Genomic DNA, 22,716 nt, shown 5'->3' with positions numbered 1-22,716 from the left:
ATATCCTGATCTATCTCCATTTAAGGTCTGTCTATCAACTTTGGAAACATGTCCACCTTCTTTAACTACATTGTTGGCTTAGTTCAACCATTTTCAATGTCATTATTCTCAGAAACAGAAAAAAAAAAAAAAAAACCCACCCAAATTTGTAGTCAATCAAAAAATACCCAAACAGTGAAAGAATCTTGAGAAAGAAAAACAAAGCATGAAACGTCTGTATTTCAAATTGTATGTCAAATTTATAGTAACAGAAACACATATGGGTGTTTAAACAGACAGATCAATGGAACAGAATAAAGAGGCAGAAACAAACCGAAGCTCCAGTGGTTAATTAAGTTTTGACAGAGGCACTAAGAATATATAATAGAAAAAGGATAGTTTCTTCAACAAGTGCTATTTGGAAAGCTGAACATCCACATCTAAAGACTGAAACTGGTAGTCACAAACCTACCAAATTCTGACTGAATGAAAAAAATGTAATGCATATTTAATAGATGTTAATTAGACTTACTGTAACCACCTGGCAACATAGACAAACATGGAATCATTATTTTGTACACATGAAACTCATATAATGTTATGTCAGTTATGTCCCAATTTTAAAGACTACAAGAAAAGCTGCAGACTATCTTACATCACACACAAAAATGGTCTCAGACTAAGACTGGAATGTAAGAGCTGAAACCATGAAACTCTGAGAGGAAAGAAGTGAGCTCCTTGACCTTGGTCTTGGTCATGACGGCTTGAATTTAACAACAAAAGCAAAGGTAAACGAATGGGAGTGCATCACATAAGACCTCTGCAGAGCGAAGGAAAGCATGAAGAGGCAGCTATGCAACAGGAGACAATATTAGCAATCCGCACACCCAGTAATGAGTGAACATCCAAAATGTAAAAGGAATTTCTGGAAAAACCCAAAACCCAGCTTAAAATGTACAAAGGACTCCAGTAGACATTTGTCCAAAGACAGCAAACAGAGGGCTAAAAAGGTACATGGCCAGGTGCTCAATATCTCTAGTCATCAGATCAAAATCCCAATGTGATAGCGTCTCTCACCTGTTAGTGTCTGTTCCCCAGAAGACAAGAGGGAGCAAATTGGCAGGGATGTTGAGAAAAAGGCACACTTATGCACTGTTGGTGGGAACATGAACAGGTACAGCCTCTGCAGAAAACGTTAAAATTCCTGAGAAACTAGAACCAGATGTGCCATGTGACCAGCAGTCCTGCTTCTAGTGTGTATACAAGGGGGTGAAATCAGGATCTCAGAATAATGTCTGGACCCCTGTGTTCATTGCTGCCTTGTTACCACAAGAGCCAAGACACGGAAACAACCCAAGCGCCCACTGAAAGATGAATCGCTTAGGGAGCCAAGGAGCATCATACGGTGGAATATAACTCAGTTTTTCAAAGGTGGAAATCCTTCCTTTTGCAACAGCATGGATAAATCTCGAGGACACTTCGGTGTGTGAAATATCCAGACATAGATATTTGCCATTCCCTGCAGCTCTGGTCATACAGGACTTGGCAGAGATTCCACAGTCCCCCCTCCCTCTTCCCCTCATTGTCAGGGACCCCAGGACACAGGGGTCTGCAGTGAACTCACAGCTCTGGTCCCACTCAGATACACACCCCAGCACATTCCCCACTTCCACCTGCCAGCCAGGGCATGGACGGGGCAGCTCAGGACAAGACAGGGGAGCACCTGTCCTGCCCAAGGTGCTGACAATACAGCTCTGAGCCCCTCTCCTGCTGAGAACCAGCTCTCCTGTTTCCTTCCTTGAGACTGAACAAAAGGGAGCACTCACCTGCCTGCACTCGGCTCCACACTCTGTGCAGAGAAGTGTCAGTCAGGATGGGCCCCAGTTATAGGGACAGGGTCCCTGGGTCCATTGTCCCCACAGAGGAGCCATTATCATGTCATCTGGAGCGGAGGTGACACTGTCTGCATGGAGAATCTCGGGCATCTCCAGTGAGGGGCAGATCTTACCCCCAGTGCTCCTCACCCTCATCCACGCCTGGGGACTAGTGACAACTCCTGGCAATTACTGAGAAGGTCCCCATGAGCAGCTGAGCAGAGGGCAGGGAGAGTTTTCTGAGTTCCCTGTGGGAGAACCCAAGTTTACAGTGAAAGTCACAGCTGGGGGAGGGACACTCACAGAGCACCAGGGCTCCCTTCACTGTGTCTCCCATTGGGCATTTTCCCTCATGGTCTCACTTTTCCAAACTGTTCCAAAGTGTGTTCACACTGATCATCAGCATGGGATCTGGAAGCTGGGCTTCCCCCTGAGGTTAAGTTGCACAGCCCTTTCTATTTATGGCCTCTGGTCTGTTTAACCTGGAAAATGCCCCCTTTGAAGCCAGAGTTTCCCTTCTCAGAATCCTCAGGTCTCCATTCTGTCCACATGACTCTGCAAGGACTTTGTCATTTTCTCCAGGTCACCCACAGACCACCTCTTTGAGTCTGTTTGGATCACAAGCCTGCCCTTGTGTTACAGTCCATTAGCTCTGGCAAGATGCACTCTGGGACATGCAGACAGCAGTTGGGGAAAAGAATTTATCTAAAATTATATTAGGGAGAAAATGTTAGAATTCTTTAATTTCATCTGTGGATGATCAATTGCTAGTTGGAAGTTTAACTTGATAATTGGATGTTTGATACCTGAGCCATTAGGTAGGAAGTTGGCCTGGTGTTTCTCCTGGGGGACCATGGAGAGAAGGGACACCATCCACCCTCCCCATCAGGCGCCTTCTATGGAGACTGGTGCATGAAGGCAGCAGACACATCCGCATTTCATAAACAAGGGGTTTCCAAGATAACCCTGGTAGATAGAACATCTTCCGCCTCTTCAAAAAATAGTATTTATTTTGGCTGCACGAGGCTTCTGGTGCTGTGCACAGCCTTTCTCTAATTGTGGAGAGCGGGGGCTACTCTCTAGTTGCAGTGTGTGGGCTCCTTATTGTGACTTCTCTTACTGCATAGCTCGGGCTCTAGGGCACAGTGGCTCAGTAATTGTGGCACAAGGTTAGTTGCTTTGTGGCATGTGGAATCCTCCCAGGCCAGAGATGGAACCCATGTCCCCTGCACTGGCAAGTGGATTCTTAACCACTGGACCACGAGGGAAGTCCTACTGCTCCTATAAAGTTGTACATTCGTGGCCTCTGTCTCGGACAATGTGCATAAAGGTTTTAATATATTGAATGATTATTCACTATGGGGAGGTGGCTCAACACAAACACATACAGACAGTTTGGACCTACTATGTGCCATTCCTCAACTAGGTAATGAAGATACAAAGAGCCACTAACACTTCAGGTTCCCATATTTGAAACACATGATTCATCCCAGACTTCTAGCTGAGTGGGTGAAAGCATCCAGATCTGAGCCATCCAGTGTGGAAGCGCCAGTCCCAGGGGGTTGACATGGGCTCCTGACATGGGAGCCCATGACATGGGCTCCTGACATGGGAGCTCCTGACATGGGCTCATTTGGACTGAGGGGCTTGGGTGTAACACACACACCCGATTCGCCTTCTGTATTGAGGTGCTCCTATGTTGGGTGCATATATATTTACAATTGTTACATCTTCTTCATGGGTTGATCCTTCAATCAATATGTAGTGTTATTCTTTGTCTCTTGTAATAGTCTTTATCTTCAAGTCTTTTTTGAATAAGTATTTCTCTGATTTTGTTTTGATTTGTGTGGAACAACCTTTTCCACTCAATCACTTTCAGTCTATTCGTGTCTCTAGATGGAAAGTTTTTTGTAAATAGCAGGTATACGGGTCTGGTTCTTTATTTAATCATCCTGTCTGTGTCCTTTGGTTGGAGCACTTCTATTCTGACATTATTTGAAACAGTCGTAATAATCTAAGGAGAATAATAGAAAATTTGGAAGCTCATATGTAATTGATACAGCAATAAATACAAATAATTATACCTTCGGTTCAGTTCAGTCGCTCAGTCCTGTCTGACCCTTTGTGACCCCATGAATCACAGCACGCCAGGCCTCCCTGTCCATCACCAACTCCCGGAGTTCACTCAGACTCACGTCCATCAAGTCAGTGATCCCATCCAGCCATCTCATCCTTTGTCGTCCCCTTCTCCTCCTGCTCCCAATCCCTCCCAGCATCAGAGTCTTTTCCAATGAGTCAACTCTTCACATGAGGTGGCCAGTGTACTGGAGTTTCAGCTTTACCATCATTCCTTCCAAGGAAATCCCAGGGCTGATCTCCTTCAGAATGGACTGGTTGGATCTCCTTGCAGTCCAAGGGACTCTCAAGAGTCTTCTCCAACACCACAGTTCAGAAGCATCAATTCTCCAGTGCTCAGCCTTCTTCACAGTCCAACTCTCACATTCATACATGACCACAGGAAAAACCATAACCTTGACTAGATGACCTTTGTTGGCAAAGTAATGTCTCTGCTTTTGAATATGGTATCTAGGTTGGTTATAACTTTCCTTCCAAGGAGTAAGCGTCTTTTAATTTCATGGCTGCAATCACCATCTGCAGTGATTTTGGGGCCCCCCAAAATAAACTCTGACCCTGTTTCCCCTGTTTCCCCATCTATTTCCCATGAAGTAATCGGACCGGATGCCATGATCTTAGTTTTCTGAATGTTGAGCTTTAAGCCAACTTTTTCACTCTCCTCTTTCACTTTCATCAAGAGGCTTTTTAGTTCCTCTTCACTTTCTGCCATAAGGGTGGTATCATCTGCATATCTGAGGTTACTGATATTTCTCCCGGCAATCTTGATTCCAGCTAGTGTTTTTTCCAGTCCAGCAGTTCTCATGATGTACTCTGCAAATATGTTAAATAAGCAGGGTGACAATATACAGCCTTGGCGTACTTCTTTACCTATTTGGAACCAGTCTGTTGTTCCATGTCCAGTTCTAACTGTTGCTTCCTGACCTGCATAAAGACTACTAAGTTCTACAATGGAATATTAAAAACGCCACATTTTCCCAGAAAAATATATTATGACAAAGCAACACAGAAAACAGTGATTAGGATAAAATATAAAATTAAGTCTCAATATTTTGTGTTTCAGTGACAAAGACTAAACTTTTTTTTTATTTTATACCAGCCAGAGTGGCAAAACAATTTATTTATTTATTTTTAAATTTTATTTTATTTTTAAACTTTACAAATTGTATTATTTTTTCCAAATATCAAAATGAATCTGCCACAGGTATACATGTGTTCCCTATCCTGAACCCTCCTCCCTCCCCCCTCCCCATACCATCCCTCTGGGTCGTCCCAGTGTACTAGCCCCAAGCATCCAGTATCGTGCACCATACATGGACTGGCGAATCGTTTCATACATGATATTATATATGTTTCAGTGCCATTCTCCCAAATCTTCCACCCTCTCCCTCTGCAACAGAGTCCATAAGACTGTTCTATACATCAGTGTCTCTTTTGCTGTCTCGTACACAGGGTTATTGTTAGCATCTTTCTAAATTTCATATATATCCGTTAGTATACTGTATTGGTGTTTTTCCTTCTGGCTTATTTCACTCTGTATAATAGGCTCCAGTTTCATCCACCTCATTAGAACTGATTCAAATGTATTCTTTTTAATGGCTGAGTAATACTCCATTGTGCATATGTACCAAGCTTTCTTATCCATTCATCTGCTGATGGACATCTAGGTTGCTTCCATGTCCTGGCTATTATAAACAGTGCGGCAATGAACATTGGGGTACACGTGTCTCTTTCCCTTCTGGTTTCCTCAGTGTGTATGCCCAGCAGTGGGATTGCTGGATCATAAGGCAGTTCTATTTCCAGTTTTTTAAGGAATCTCCACACTGTTCTCCATAGTGGCTGTACTAGTTTGCATTCCCACCAACAGTGTAAGAGGGTTCCCTTTTCTCCACACCCTCTCCAGCATTTATTGCTTGTAGACTTTTGGATCACAGCCATTCTGACTGGTGTGAAATGGTACCTCATAGTGGTCTTGATTTGCATTTCTCTGATAATGAGTGATGTTGAGCATCTTTTCATGTGTTTGTTAGCCATCTGTATGTCTTCTTTGGAGAAATGTCTCTTTAGTTCTTTGGCCCATTTTTTGATTGGGTCATTTATTTTTCTGGAATTGAGCTATAGGAGTTGCTTGTCTATTTTTGAGATTAGTTGTTTGTCAGTTGCTTCATTTGCTATTATTTTCTCCCGTCCTGAAGGCTGTCTTTTCACCTTGCTAAATTTCCTTTGATGTGCAGAAGCTTTTAAGTTTAATTAGGTCCCATTTGTTTATTTTTGCTTTTATTTCCAATATTCTGGGAGGTGGGTCATAGAGGATCCTTCTGTGATGTATGTCAGAGAGTGTTTTGCCTATGTTCTCCTCTAGGAGTTTTATAGTTTCTGGTCTTATGTTGAGATCTTTGATCCATTTTGAGTTTATTTTTGTGTATGGTGTTAGAAAGTGTTCTAGTTTCATTCTTTTACATGTGGTTGACCAGATTTCCCAGCACCACTTGTTAAAGAGATTGTCTTTAATCCATTGTATATTCTTGCCTCCTTTGTCAAAGATAAGATGTCCATAGGTGTGTGGATTTATCTCTGGGCTTTCTATTTTGTTCCATTGATCTATATTTCTGTCTTTGTGCCAGTACCATACTGTCTTGATAACTGTGGCTTTGTAGTAGAGCCTGAAGTCAGGTAGGTTGATTCCTCCAGTTTCATTCTTCTTTCTCAAGATAGCTTTGGCTATTCGAGGTTTTTTGTATTTCCATACAAATTGTGAAATTATTTGTCCTAGCTCTGTGAAGAATACCCTTGGTAGCTTGATAGGGTTTGCATTGAATCTATAAATTGCTTTGGTAGTATAATCATTTTCACTATATTGATTCTTCCAATCCATGAACATGGTATATTTCTCCATCTTTTAGTGTCCTCTTTCATTTCTTTCACCAGTGTTTTATAATTTTCTATGTATAGGTCTTTAGTTTCTCTAGGTAGATATATTCCTAAGTTTTTTATTCTTTCCGTTGCAATGGTGAATGGAATTGTTTCCTTAATTTCTCTTTCTGTTTTCTCATTATTAGTGTATAGGAATGCAAGGGATTTCTGTGTGTTGATTTTATACCCTGCAACTTTACTATAATCATTGATTACTTCTAGTAGTTTTCTGGTGGAGTCTTTAGGGTTTTCTATGTAGAGGATCATGTCATCTGCACACAGTGAGAGTTTTACTTCTTCTTTTCCAATTTGGATTCCTTTTATTTCTTTTTCTGCTCTGACTGCTGTGGCCAACACTTCCAAAACTATGTTGAATAGTAATGGTGAAAGTGGGCACCCTTGTCTTGTTCCTGACTTTAGAGGGAATGCTTTCAATTTTTCACCATTGAGGATAATGTTTGCTGTAGGTTTGTCATACATAGCTTTTATTATGTTGAGGTATGTTCCTTCTATTCCTGCTTTCTGGAGAGTTTTTATCATAAATGGATGTTGAATTTTGTCAAAGGCTTTCTCTGCATCTATTGAGATAATCATATGGTTTTTATTTTTCAAATTGTTAATGTGGTGTATTACGTTGATTGATTTGCGGATATTGAAGAATCCTTGCATCCCTGGGATAAAGCCCACTTGGTCATGGTGTATGATCTTTTAATATGTTGTTGGATTCTGACTGCTAGAAGTTTGTTAAGGATTTTTGCATCTATGTTCATCAGTGTTATTGGCCTGTAGTTTTCTTTTTTTGTGGGATCTTTGTCAGGTTTTGGTATTAGGGCGATGGTGGCCTCATAGAATGAGTTTGGAAGTTTACCTTCCTCTGCAATTTTCTGGAAGAGTTTGAGCAGGATAGGTGTTAGCTGTTCTGTAAATTTTTGGTAGAATTCAGCTGTGAAGCCGTCTGGACCTGGGCTTTCGTTTGCTGGAAGATTTTTGATTACAGTTTCAATTTCCGTGCTTGTGATGGGTCTGTTAAGATTTTCTATTTCTTCCTGGTCGAGTTTTGGAAAGTTGTACTTTTCTAAGAATTTGTCCATTTCTTCCACGTTGTCCATTTTATTGGCATATAATTGTTGATAGTAGTCTCTTATGATCCTTTGTACTTCTGTGTTGTCTGTTGTGATCTCTCCATTTTCATTTCTAATTTTATTGATTTGATTTTTCTCCCTTTGTTTCTTGATGAGTCTGGCTAATGGTTTGTCACTTTTATTTATCCTTTCAAAGAACCAGCTTTTGGCTTTGTTGATTTTTGCTATGGTCTCTTTTGTTTCTTTTGCATTTATTTCTGCCCTAATTTTTAAGATTTCTTTCCTTCTACTAACCCTGGGGTTCTTCATTTCTTCTTTTTCTAGTTGCTTTAGGTGTAGAGTTAGGTTATTTATTTGGCTTTTTTCTTGTTTCTTGAGGTATGCCTGTATTGCTATGAACTTTCCTCTTAGGACTGCTTTTATAGTGTCCCACAGGTTTTGGGTTGTTGTGTTTTCATTTTCATTCGTTTCTATGCAAATTTTGATTTCTTTTTTGATTTCTCCTGTGATTTGTTGGTTATTCAGTAGCGTGTTGTTCAGCCTCCATACGTTGGAATTTTTAATCGTTTTTCTCCTGTAATTGAGATCTAATCTTACTGCATTGTGGTCAGAAAAGATGCTTGGAATGATTTCTATTTTTTTGAATTTACCAAGGCTAGATTTATGGCCCAGAATGTGATCTATCCTGGAGAAGGTTCCATTTGCGCATGAGAAAAAGGTGAAATTCATTGTTTTGGGATGAAATGTCCTGTAGATATCAATTAGGTCTAACTGGTCTATTGTATCATTTAAAGTTTGTGTTTCCTTGTTAATTTTCTGTTTAGTTGATCTATCCATAGGTGTGAGTGGGGTATTAAAGTCTCCCACTATTATTGTGTTATTGTTAATTTCTCCTTTCATACTTGTTAGCATTTGTCTTACATACTGTGGTGCTCCTGTGTTGGGTGCATATATATTTATAATTGTTATATCTTCTTCTTGGATTGATCCTTTGATCATTATGTAGTGACCATCTTTGTCTCTTTTCACAGCCTTTGTTTTAAAGTCTATTTTATCTGATATGAGTATTGCTACTCCTGCTTTCTTTTGGTCCCTATTTGCATGGAAAATCTTTTTCCAGCCCTTCCCTTTCAGTGTGTATGTGTCCCCTGTTTTGAGGTGGGTCTCTTGTAGACAACATATGTAGGGGTCTTGTTTTTGTATCCATTCAGCCAGTCTTTGTCTTTTGGTTGGGGTATTCAACCCATTTACGTTTAAGGTAATTACTGATAAGTATGATCCCATTGCCATTTACTTTATTGTTTTGGGTTCGAATTTATACACTATTTTTGTCTTTCCTGTCTAGAGAATATCCTTTAGTATTTGTTGGAGAGCTGGTTTGGTGGTGCAGAATTCTCTCAGCTTTTGCTTGTCTGAAAAGCTTTTGATTTCTCCTTCATATTTGAATGAGATCCTTGCTGGGTACAATAATCTGGGCTGTAGGTTATTTTCTTTCATCATTTTAAGTATATCTTGCCATTCCCTCCTGGCTTGAAGAGTTTCTATTGAAAGATCAGCTGTTATCCTTATGGGAATTCCCTTGTGTGTTATTTGTTGTTTTTCCCTTGCTGCTTTTAACATTTGTTCTTTGTGTTTGATTTTTGTTAATTTGATTAATATGTGTCTTGGGGTGTTTTGCCTTGGGTTTATCCTATTTGGGACTCTCTGGGTTTCCTGGACTTGGGTGATTATTTCCTTCTCCATTTTAGGGAAGTTTTAAACTATTACCTCCTGAAGTATTTTCTCATGGTCTTTCTTTTTGTCTTCTTCTTCTGGGACCCTTATGATTTGAATGTTATAGCGTTTAATATTGTCCTGGAGGTTTCTGAGATTGTCCTCATTTCTTTTAATTTGTTTTTCTTTTATCCTCTCTGATTCATTTACTTCCGCCATTCTATCTTCTAATTCACTAATCCTATCTTCTGCCTCTGTTATTCTACTATTTGTTGCCTCCAGAGTGTTTTTAATTTCATTTATTGCATTATTCATTATATATTGAGTCTTTTTTATTTCTTCTAGGTCCTTGTTAAACCTTTCTTGCATCTTCTCAATCCTTGTCTCCAGGCTATTTATCTGTGATTCCATTTTGATTTCAAGATTTTGGATGAATTTCACTATCATTATTCGGAGTTCTTTATCAGGTAGATTCCCTATCTCTTCCTCTTTGGTTTGGTTTGGTGGGCATTTATCCTGTTCCTTTATCTGCTGGGTATTCCTCTGTCTCTTCATCTTGTTTAAATTGCTGATTTTGGGGTATCCTTTCTGTATTCTGGCAGTTTGTGGAGTTCTCTTTATTGTGGCATTTCCTCGCTGTGTGTGGGTTTGTACAGGTGGCTTGTCAAGGTTTCTTGGTTAGGGAAGCTTGTGTCGGTGTTCTGGTGGGTGGAGCTGTATTTCTTCTCTCTGGAGTGCAATGAAGTGTCCAGTAATGAGTTATGAGATGTCTATGTTTTTGGGGTGACTTTGGGCAGCTTGTATCTTGAAGCTCAGGGCTGTGTTCCTTTGTTGCTGGAGAATTTGTTTGGTATGTCTTGTCCTGGAACTTGTTGGCCCTTGTGTGGTGCTTGGTTTCAGTGTGGGTATGGAGGCGTTTGATGAGCTCCTGTCAATTAATGTTCCCTGGAGTCAGGAGTTCCCTGGAATCAGGGTTTGGATTTAAGCCTCCTGCTTCCAGTTATTGGTCTTATTTTTACAGTAGTTTCAAATTTTCTCCTTCTATACAGCACCATTGGTAAAACATCTACGTTAAAGATGAAAAGTTTCTACCGTCAGGGTCACCCAGAGAGGTTCACAGCATTACATGGAGAAGAGAAGAGGGAGGAGGGAGTTAGAGGTGACCCGAATGAGATGAGGTGGAACCAATAGTGGAGAGAGTGGACTAGCCAATAATCACTTCCTTATGTGCACTCCACAACTGGACCGCTCAGAGATGTTCACGGAGTTATACAGAGAAGAGAAGAAGGAGGAAGGAGACACAGGTGGCCAGAAGGATAAAAGGGGGGAATGAAAAGGAGGGAGACAGATCCAGCCAGTAATCAGTTCCCTAAGTGTTCTCCACCGTCTGGAACACACAGAAATTCACAGAGTTGGGTAGAGTAGAGAGGGGTTAGGGAGGAGACACAGGCGACCTGGTGGAGAAAAAGGAGAGTCCTAAGGGAGAGAGAGCAGTCAAGCCAGTAATCTCGTTCCCTAGTGAAAAATGGGTACTGAAGATTGGGTTCTTAAAGGTACAAAATTGGTAACAAATACATAAAAGCAAAAATTAAAAATCTAGAGTAGAGTTTGGAATTTTAAAAATACGATGTTAAAGAAAAGAAGAAGGAAAAGAAAGAGAAAAAACGAACAAACAAAAACAAACAAGGTCATGAAAATTACAAAGAAAATATAGGCACAAAATTGATAACTAATACCAAAAAGCAAAAGTTAAAAATCTAGAGTAGAGTTTGGAATTTCAAAAATACAATGTTAAAAAAAGAAGAAGAAAAAGAGAGAGAGAAAAAACAAAAACAAAAACAATGTCACAAAAATTATAAAGAAAATACAGGTACAAAATTGATACCAAATACCAAAAAGCATAAATTAAAAATCTAGAGTAGAGGTTGGAATTTCAGATATACAATGTTATATAAAAGAAGAGAAAGAAACAGGGAAAAAAAAAGTCACAGAAATTATAAAAAAAACTATAGTACAAAATTGATAACAAATACCAAAAAGCTGAAATTAAAAATCTAGAGTAAAGTTTGGAATTTCAAAAATACAATGTTAAAGAAAAGAAAAAGAAGAAAAAAAAACAAGGTCAAAAAATTTTAAATATATATATATATGAAGTTTGCTGAAGAAAAAAAATAGGGTCTTTTTTTTTTTTTTGCAAAGTAATAGGTTATAGAAGTGAAAATTAAAGGAATAATAGAGGACTTAAAATTTTTTTTTAAAATTAAAAAAAAAAAGAAAGAATGATCGTAAAAATAGTAAAAATATATCGAGGACTTTCTATGGTTTTGTTGTGAGTATTGTGGGTTCAGCTCATTTTTGGCTAGTTCCTTGGTCTGACTTTTATTTCTCAAGATCTATAGGCCCCTTCCTATGTAGTCGGTAGTAACCACAGGGTTTTAATCTATTGCCTGTAGCTTCCAAGGCAGTTCCCTCTGTTATAGCTTCTTCTGTTTGCTGGACTCTTCAGTGTCTGGTTTCCACCCTGACACAAAGGGGACGGGGAAGGAAACTTTTTTTTTTTCATTTTAGGCTCACTTGTTCAGTCATGCTATGGGGAGGGAGGGAGGGAGGGAGGGATGCTGCAAACAAGTAACACTGGCGTGTGCTCGCAGTGCCTCAGCCACACTGGGTCTGCCCCACTCATGGCGCGTGTAGCCTCCCTGCCCACACTGCTCAGGCTCTAGGTTGTTCCGCCGGGAACCATCCGTGGCCGGCCCTGGGCTGCCTGCACCTCCCAAGCCTCTCAGGTTCAGGCACTCGGGTAGTCCTCAGAGGCGCAGACTCGGTTGGGCCTGCGTTTTGTGCCCTTCCCAGGTCCGAGCAGCTCAGGTGATGAGGTGTTTAGCGAGCGCGATTGCTGCGACTTATCGCATCCCCCGCCGCTCAGTTATCTAGGTGTACAACCGGCGCACCTTCTCAGGGAGATGTTGACCATCCAGACCCCCAAGAAGTTTTAGTTAGCAAAGAAGCCTGCTTACAGTTTTATAGATAATGTCTCTCTGGGGCTGCGATTGCCCCCTTCCGACTCTGGCTGCGTGTCACCGGAGGGGGAAGGTCTGCAGCTGGCTATCTCTGTTCAGTCCTTTGTTCCATGCGCGGGCCTGGCGGTGTCTTAGGTTAGGGCTGGCTTTTTGCGTGATAGATATCCCACAGTCTGGTTTGCTAACCCAGATTATTTCACTCAGATAGCACTCAGGGTATTCAGGCCAGGTCGTTACTCTAAGCGATACAGCCCATGCCGCGCCTCCCTGCCCAGCCCCCACTTGCTAATGGCGTGTGCAGGTGTCTGCGCTGCTTCTCCGCTGGGGGAGTTACTGTAGGGCTCGCACTCTCCTTTCGAAGACTTGGTTTGCTTTTCTGGGTGCCTGATGTCCTCTGCTGGCATTCAGAAGTTGTTTTGTGGAATTTACTTGGCTTTTAAATGCTCTTTTGATGAATTTGTGGGGGAGAAAGTGTTCTCCCCATCCTACTCCTCCACCATCTTGGCTCCTCCCGTGGCCAACACTAAACGTTTAAGTGAAAAATATGGAGCGGGAAGATTCTCTTCCCTCCATCATATGACTTCATATGTCTAATCAATCAAATTTACTGACAGTCAGCCATGACCAACCTATACAACATATTAAAAAGAGTAGACGTTACTTTGCCGACAAAAGTTCATCAAGTCAAAGCTATAGTTTTTCCAGTAGTCATGTATGGATGTGAGAGTTGGAGTATAAAGAAAGCTGAGCACTGAAGAATTGATGCTTTTGAACTGTGCTGCTGGAGAAGATTCTTGAGAGTCCCTCGGACTGCAAGGAGATCAAACCAGTCAATCCTAAAGGAAATCAGTCCTGAATATTCATTGGAAGGAGAAAGATGCTGAAGCTGAAACTCCAATACTTTGGCCACCTGATGCAAAGAACTGACTCACTAGAAAAGATTCTGAAGCTGGGAAAGACTGAAGGCAGGAGGAAAAGGGGACAACAGAGGATGAGATGGTTGGTTGGTATCACTAACTCAATGGACACGAGTTTGAACAAGCTCCGGGAGTTGGTGATGGACAGGGAAGCCTGGCGTGCTGCAGTCCATGGGGTCACAAAGACTCGGACACGACTGAGCGACTGAACTGAGCCATGTAAAGAAAATCCAATGTGAAAAATGATGTAACCCACTGAATAACATTGATTTTTGTGTAACACTACAGCATATCAGAGAAACACGAGTGGAAAAAAAAAAAAAACCACAAACAAAAACATAACACCGTCTCCATTTCCCAGGATTCTTATCCTCACCTATGAAATAAAACGTCCACCCCCTCTGGAGTAACATAATGTAGAGCAATACTGGATTATGTGTAAGTGTATATCGGATATGAGCTACAGCACAGGGAGATAAACTTTTTGAAAACACTTCAGATGTTCCGGAAGAAAGGATGCTTCTTTCAGGCAGCTGCACTGGCCAAGGGGAAGACGGTTTCCTTAGTAATGGCTGGAATCTTTTTCAAGTTGATAATCTCATGGATTCACTTTCAGACCTCTCAAGGTAGCAAGCCCATTTATCTATTTGACCTTCAAAGTTGTTTGGATTTGTGTAAAAATTTGTACTGAGTACAAACATCAGTGGTAACAAATTCTAATTACAAAATAAATTAGTCATGGGTATATAAATGTACAGCATGGAGACAGTAGTTAATAATACTGTATTGCATAATGAAAAGTGGTAAGAGAGTCGATCTTCAAAGTTCTTGTCAAAAGAAAGTTTTTGTAGTACGTACAGAGGTGGAAATGGTGACAGATTTTATTTTGGGGGCTCCAAAGTCACTGTGGATGGTGACTGCAGCCAGGAAATTAAAATATGCTTGCTCCTTGGATGAAAAGCTATGACAAATCTAGACAGTGTATTAAAAAGCAGAGAACATCACTTTATCAACAAAGGTCCATAAAGTCAAAGCTATGTTTTTCCAGTAGTCATGTATGGATGTGAGAAGTGGACCATAAAGAAGGCTGAGCACTGAAGAACTGATGCCTTCAAACTGTGGTGCTGGAGAAGCCTCTTGAGAGTCCCTCCAACAGCAAGGAGATGAAACCAGTCCATGCTAAAGGAAATCAACCCTGAATATTCATTGGAAGGACTGATGCTGAAGCTCAGATACTTCACATCCACCTGATGTGAAGATCTGACTCACTGGAAAAGACCCTGACTGAGAGAGACTGAGGGCAGGAGGGGCAAGAGGGCAACAAGGATGAGATGGTTGGATGGCATCACCGACTCAATGGACATATGTTTAAGCAAACTCTGGGAGATGGTGAAGGACAGGGAGGCCTGGTGTGCTGCAGTGCACATGATCATGAAGGATCAGACAAGACAACACTGAAAACAATATGGAGGTAGATAGATATCAACTAGACTTATTTGACTGATTGTCTGTAACATATGCAAATATTCAATCATAATGTTGTAAGACCTGAAGTGATACTGTGTCATGTTATTTATGCTTCAGTAAAAGTGGGTATAAAATAAATATATAAATAATTGCAGAAGAAAGAAATTGGCTATTATTGAAGCTGTCTACTATGTATCTAAGGGGCTTCCCAGGGGGCACAGTGGTAGAGCCTGCCTGACAATGCAGGAGATACAGGAGACACAGGTTGAGCCCTGGTTTAGGGAAATCCCCCGGAGGAGGAAATGGCAACCTGCTCCAATATTCTTGCCTAGAAAATTCCATGGACAGAGGAGCCTGGGGTTGCAAAGAGTCAGACATGACTGAGAGATTGAACATGGATGCACTATATATTTAGCTATTTAACCATTTTTCTTCAAGAGCAGAACCTAGGAGTTCTAGGATCCATCAGGAGCAACTGGAAGGTGGAATCTGTGGGAAAACATGAAGCCAAGACACTAAAGGTCTGTATCAACCATAGACAAGAATCTAAAAATGCTGGGGACCAGCCCCAGGTGATCCAGGGTATTCGAAGGAGAGACGGCCTAGGCGACTATTTATATGCTAATTAGAGATATAGAGAACAATAGAATGAGGATAGCTCAGTAGGAAAATTCAGTGGAGAAAAGAGGCTGAGTAGCTTGGTTTACGTGGGAGACCAATAAAACTTCAAGACAAGAAGTTTGCACCACTTACGTAGGCCGCAGGCGCCCTCTCGAATAGCGGAAGGTGCCTCACCCTAGACACCTTCTCGAGTGGGTCTTAGAAGCCCAGGCATAATTAGTAAGCGTGGTGGGTTCCGCGCTTCAGATGGAGACTCAGCTGGAAGTTAAAGGGAAGAATGACATGGGGAGACCAAGCATTGGTGAACAAGGCCCGTAGCTTTATTTTTAACAGGGGCTTTTATACCCTAAGTTACACATAGAGGATAATAGGGGATGCAAAGTCAGCAGTCTTTGATTCTTATCAAAAACCAAGGTTTCTTTCCTGCAAATTTATCGTATACAAATGGTTTAGGTGATTTACATCATCTTCTGGCCAGAAGGCCTACTAACATTTTATGACTCTTGACAAGGACTTATCAACAAAGACTTATTTTCTCTAAGAGTAATTATTTTAAGGTTTGGCACCATCTTCCAAAGACAAAATTGCATTCCTATAGGGCGGATGTGTAATGGGTTTACAACAAAGAAAAGAATTTATTACCTTAAGGGTCTAAAGTTACTAACACCAAGGCCACTACTTATTTTTTTTCTATATACCAACTATTAATTAATACACATTCAAGGATACAATTCAGGGGATGTGAAAACTTGGCAACAAGCATTGACTCATCAATGAAATCCTTTACTAGTTTATTCTGACAGTTTTTAACTCTCTGAGAGGCTCTAAGCTATTTGAATATCTTAAGCTTCCCGTGCCTCTGGAGGCTAGGAGACTGTAAACAATCGTATGCATAGCTGCAGGAGTTTGGGTACACTTGTCAGGCGAGTTAGAGAGCCATCTGAGGGGTTTGGACTTAAACACTCCTAATTGCCCAGAAACTTTATTAATTGGAGCTGTAAGTTAACTCTTTGACAGAGAGAGAGAGATGGTGGTAGGGGACAGCCCCCAGTAAAGTCAGAGGTGAGAGCACAAAGCAATAAGGTAGGCAGACTCTGGTTTTTTGGGGGAAAATGCTCGAGAATATCCGGGCAGACTCCTGAGGCTCGATCCCGCCTTTGCGTATGCCGAGCCTCCTTCCTCATGACCTTTGTCACGAGTGGAATGCCTCACCGGCTCCCGGCATAAAAAGCACTGATACTAAAAGAAAAAATAGAATTCAGCAGGTAGAAGATGACGAAGGTGACCACCAGCATCAGGATGTTGTGGGCAGCTCTGGTCTCCAGGGGGCATCTGTGGTGTCCAGTGGCAGAGTGAATATGCTGCACCCTCTGGCGGTGTCTGAGCAGGAGAAGCACCATGGAGCCACTGGACCAGACCATGAGGGTAAGAAACACGGCATCAGAGATGGACCAAAAGTACATAAAAGCTGCCTAAGGAGCTGTGGGTGAGCAGAACCACTTCTCTTGATTGTCAGTATCATTTCTTGTGTTCTCTGGACTAGTAATCATCAAGGGAATGCAGATATTCATTAATATCTGAGCATCCAGATTCATTAACATCTGAGCTCATTAAACTGAGCATCCAGCAGGTGCAATGGGAAGGACCAATGAACTTGGGGGCCCTTCCTCTGAGCATCACCCACTTCGCTCTCCTGGGGGTGAGAGTGAAGGACTGATAGGTGCTCAGGACGTAGGTGGAGCACAGGGCAGTGCTCCGAGCCATTCTCTGTATGTAATACACAAACTTACACAAGAGACTGTTCAGGGGCTTTCTCAAAACAAAAACTGCCATTATACGGGGAATCCCAGAGAAGAGAATAATCAGGAGATTGGCCAGCACTGAGTGTGTGAGAATCACGTCCGTGCCTCTCTTTTTCTGGCCAAATAAGATTGGAGAGATGCTGTGGATAAAAAGGATGACATTACCCAGAGCCCCAACCACCACCTGGAACAGAAAGATGGTTGTCACAGCCGCCTCCCCTGGGTTTCTCAGGGCATCTCTGTGAATAGACATGGAGAGGACGTCAGTGTCCTGAAGGTGAAAGGAAGCTGTGAAGATGATGACAGGGTCAACACTGGGAAAGAATTCTGGATCTTTTCCTCTCCTGAGAAGGGAGAGACTGTCATAGTCCACATGTGGGGTTCAACCTGTAGGATACATGCATGACATCAGTTATATTTTTCACTATTAGTATATTAATTTCTACTATTTGGCATATCCTTATTCTCCACCAGCATGTAAGTTCCATGAAGTTAAGAACTACATCCGGACTTCCCTGGGATCCAGGGGTTAAGAAACCGGCTTGCAACGCAAAGACAGAGGATCAAACACTTATCAGGGAACCAAGGTTCCATGTGCCAAGGAGCAAGTAAGCCTACGTGCTGCACCTAAGACCCAAGGCAGCCAAATAAATAAATACATATTTTTTTAAAGGACCACATTTATCTTGTTTACCAACATGGTCGATGCATAATAGAGATTACAAATATGTACTGAGTATATGACTATGTGACAGGAGACAGAAAAGCAGATACACTAAACCTCTTAGAGACATTCCTGCCTATTGTAAGAATGCATTAAGAAAAAATCACAAATTGTGAAAGTATTGAACTTATACGATTGTCCAGCTGATTTTAATACAGTTTCAACAGAGTCAGTTATCCACGTTTGAAACTCATATTTCATCAGAATTACCACACACAGCATAACTTAAAAATTCATTTGTGGACCTGCACTTTCTAGTTCCTCAGGTAAGAAGCTTGGGAGTCACGTCTCTGTCCTAACAAGGAAAACACCAAATAGACTGAAAATTCTCGAATCAGTAAGAGAGGTGAGAGACAGGGGACATCACTGCCTCCACAAGGGAAGGGACAGCAGGTGAAGAGAAGGAACCAAGATTATACTGGAGCAAAGATTCGTGAGCAGAAATCCCTCTGGAACAAGTCCTGGAGAGGAAATCCTGCATCATAATCAATGGACTGATGGGGACTCAGTGTGGAGGAGTCTGACAGAATCTCCAGGATGACCACTCATCTCACAGTTCTGTCAGTCTAGTGATATTTCCCTCAGTTAATATCAGAGAAATCCACCAGATCATTTGGAGTTGTGTATCTGCTGTGACTAAACATGCACACAAGCCAGTAGAAGCAATAATAATTAATGTGACACTCAATCAGCAGAGAAGTGTGTAACTCACCTCATCCCAGCTCAGCACAGAAGTCAGAGCTGGTCTGTGCAGGCCTCCTAAGAGAGGGAGAAGCCCTGCTGAGAGAGCTCATCATGTGCCCAGGACCATGGACAGAGGAGTCAGGAACTCAGCTCTTGGCAGAGGGACACTGGGGGAGCTATGGAGGGCGGAGCAGGCCGCGTCCAGTGCAGAATCACTAAGCCTTTTCTCAGAGATTGCCTCTGATGGCGCTAAGCCTTAGCCATGACAACCACCTGGGGTCCTGGTCAATACTGGCCTTAGAATGTCTGAACTGCTACAACAAAACATCACCCACTTGAGAGGATTATAAACAGAAATTTATTGCCCACAGTTCTGGAGGTTAGAAGTCCAAGATCAAGGCTGCAGCATGGTTCCTGTCTAGGGAGAGCTGCCTTCTTGATTCATGACTGGTGCCTCTTGCTGTGTCCTCAGGTGATGGGGAGAGTCATGGAGCTCTCGAGGTCTCTTTTATAAGGGCACTTATATAGTTCATGAGGTCTCCACCTGGCCAAAGGCCCACATCCTGACACCATCATGTTTGGGATTATGATATCAATATATGAATTTTGGGACAGAAATACTCAGACAATTCCATGGTGCAAGGTAGAGTCCACTGTATTTGAAAATATTAAATTCAGCATTGAATTACCACAAACAGTATTATTCTAATCCTATTACCATTTTTTTTTAAAATTTTATTTTGTACTGAGGTATAGGTGATTGACAATGCTATGATAGTTTCAGGTGAACAGTGAAGGGCCTCAGCCATACATGTACAGGTATCCATTCTCCATCAAACTCCCCTCCCATCCTGGCTGCCAGATCCAATTGAGCAGAGTTCCATGTGCTATATAGTAGGTCATTTGTTGAGTTTCCATTTTAGTAGTTCCAATTCTTTAAAAAGGGCATACATTGCTTATTTTCTAGCATTTGCACTGTTTTCACAGAGTTGAAAATTCATTAGATTTCATCTCATTACAAAGTCTTTTTTCTTTCTTCTCCTGCTCCAGAATAAAATAGCGGGGGGAGCATTTCCCCATTCAATCAGAGAGACAAAAATATGAGTAACATCTCTACACACAACTTAAAAACATCCAGAACTCTGACAGAATGTCTTAGCAGAAATTATAACCCACAGTCTAACTTGTTAGGTCCTGAGAAGTCAGTAGACGTCTTTACACATGGTTGAGAAGCTCAGTGGCTCTGGTCATGCAGACTTGACAGATTCCACAGTGACCCCCTCTTTTTTCCTCATTGTCAGAGAACCCAGGGCACAGGGATTTGCAGTGAACTCAGCGCCTTGGTCCCACTCAGATACATTGTTGTTGAATTATTAAACATCTAAGACCTGGAAATAATCTAAGTGTCCACTGATAAATAAATACATAAAGAAGCTGTGGTGTATTATACAATGGGATGTTTTTCATTGGAGGATAGTTGTGTTACAATGTTGTAACATATGTTTTTTATTGGAGTATGGCTGTGTTGCATTGTGTGCTTTACAATACTATTTAGTTTCTGCTGTACAGCAAAGTGATTCACTTATATGTATACTTATCCCCTCTTTTCTTCACCTTTAGGTCACCACTGAGCATTGAGTAGAGTTCCCTGAGCTATACAGTAGGTTCTCATTAGTTATCTATTTTACACATCATAATGTATACATGTCAAATTAATAGTATTACTCACAAGTACTGAATCATTGTTTTACCCGTGAAACCGACATAACAATATATCAGTTGTATTCCAATTTTAAAAACTGCAAAAACAAAAGTTGGACACTATCTTATACAAAAATGATCTGAACTGGATCACCAGCGAGGTCCCCCAAACAAGTCTCAACATATTGAGGCTGAAATCCCATGAAGTGTCTTTTCTAACCCCCTGATATGAAACTAGATGCCAATAACAGCAGGAAAGTCGGAAAATTCAGATACGTGGAGATGAACAACCACCTCTAGAGCAAACAGTGGTCAAAGAAAAATCCAAGAGGAAATAAAAGACCTTGAGACAAGAGTGAGTGGAAACATAGCAAACAGAAGGTCATGGGATTCAGCACAAGTTGTTCTAAGAGGGACGTTTTCACAACAGATGCCTACATAAAGAAAAAAGATTCTAGTAACCAAGGTAACTTTTTACCACAAGGATCAAAGCGACCAAAAACCACCAAAAATCACCAACACCCCCTCTTCAGTCCCCCAAAACCAAACCCCAAACTAAGGAAAAGTTAATGGATACAAGGAAATAAAAAAGAACGGATGGAAATAAATGAAATAGAGACAGAAAACAATAGAAAAGACCAGGGAAACCACAAGCTGGCGTTTGGAAAGATGAACATTCGCCTTGTCACTGAGCACCTGCAGCAACGTGAGAAGGAAACAGTGACTTCGGGCATCTAAGGCGTTTGTAACCCCATGGCCGCCCTCGCTCCTTTTCCTACCACAGCTGCGGTATTACTTCCCCTCAAAGCAGGAAGCGCGTCCTGGCCTCCCCTCCCAGCTCCTAGTCGCCCCTCTTCCCGCCACTTCAACGGTCTGGTCCTTCAGGCTCAGCCTCCTGGCTCCACCTTCTCAGAGTCACCTCAGGAGCCCCCTCAATCAGTATGACTGACTCGCTCTCTTCACCTCAAGATTAGATTCACACCTTTTTGTTCGTTTGCTCCTCTCCGCTCTCTCTCCCTGATAAATTGAGATCTCACAGAAACAAGAAATACTGCCCCGGCAGATGCAGCGGTCGCCTGACAAGCACCATGGCTCCCGGCCAGCCTCTCCCTCAGCTGTGGCTCGTGCTGGAGCTGCTGTGTGCAGGCACCACTTCCGGTTTTGCTAGAGTTTACTGGGACGAGGACCTAAACACTGATCCTGCTCTCGTGACAGTTCCTAGACTCTTACCCCTGCTCTCGCGACAGCTCCTGGAAAGAGGACTTGGACATATGCTCCTGCTCTTGTGACAGTTCCTGAGGCACAGGCCTGTTCAGGTACCTCTGATCTCGCTGTAGCTCCTGGGCTCGAAGATGGACATGTACCCCTGATCTCCCGGCAGCCCCCGAGGAAAGGTCCCAGACAGGTGAGTGGACTGTGGGTCCTGCCCTGCAAGGCTGTACGGCAACTTCTACCTGCACTGCGTCCTGTCCAGCCTATTTCAGGCTGCTCTGGCCCATCCTGGGGGTGCCCTGAGCCTGGCCCTCCTAATGCGGCTGCTCCATGAGTCCGATGGAACTGTATCAGTAGAAGCCCTGACATGAATGTCAATGCACAGTAACTCTTTATAGGATCCTCAGGAAGCCCCCCTCGTGTCTCCCTACATCACAGCTCCCAGAGACTCCTGTTCATGCCTGTCCTTTCATCCTCCTTGCACCTCTCCTCCCACACACATGGCCCACGACCTTCCTGTGAGGCTGGGTATTCTGGGGTGAGAGGTGTGGTCAAATCCACCGGATGTACATATCCTGAGAGACACAGAAATCAACCCACAGGTGAGGTGCCTCCCTGACACCAACAGTCACAATCAGAAGGACACACCTGCCCCCACACAGTCCATGATCCCCAGCCCCACACGGTCACACACGGGGGACGCCACCACAGCCAGAGTCAGAAACTAACTCACAGCAGGTGCTGACAGGGCTCTGCTTTCAGGAAACACCATTAAAGGCAGTTCTGTCTCTTTTGCTCCTGAGCACTTTTGCTACCCTAACTTTCTCATACAGTTTAGGGTTTTTTTTTTTTTTTAACTTCTGTGAGTAAAAAT

At 42.2% G+C, this 22,716-nt stretch overlaps 1 pseudogene; it reads right to left on the bottom strand.

Moving 5' to 3' along the window:
* Window positions 1–15,531: 15,531 nt before the first annotated feature.
* Window positions 15,532–21,990, bottom strand: LOC139177005 (vomeronasal type-1 receptor 4-like; annotated as a pseudogene).
* Between the last annotated feature and the right edge of the window lie 726 nt (window positions 21,991–22,716).

The sequence above is a fragment of the Bos indicus genome, chromosome 18 (genome assembly GCF_029378745.1).
Source record: "Bos indicus isolate NIAB-ARS_2022 breed Sahiwal x Tharparkar chromosome 18, NIAB-ARS_B.indTharparkar_mat_pri_1.0, whole genome shotgun sequence".
NCBI lineage: Eukaryota > Metazoa > Chordata > Mammalia > Artiodactyla > Bovidae > Bos > Bos indicus.
Note: the sequence above shows the minus strand (reverse complement) of the source record. Positions and strands in the feature narration are given on the sequence as shown.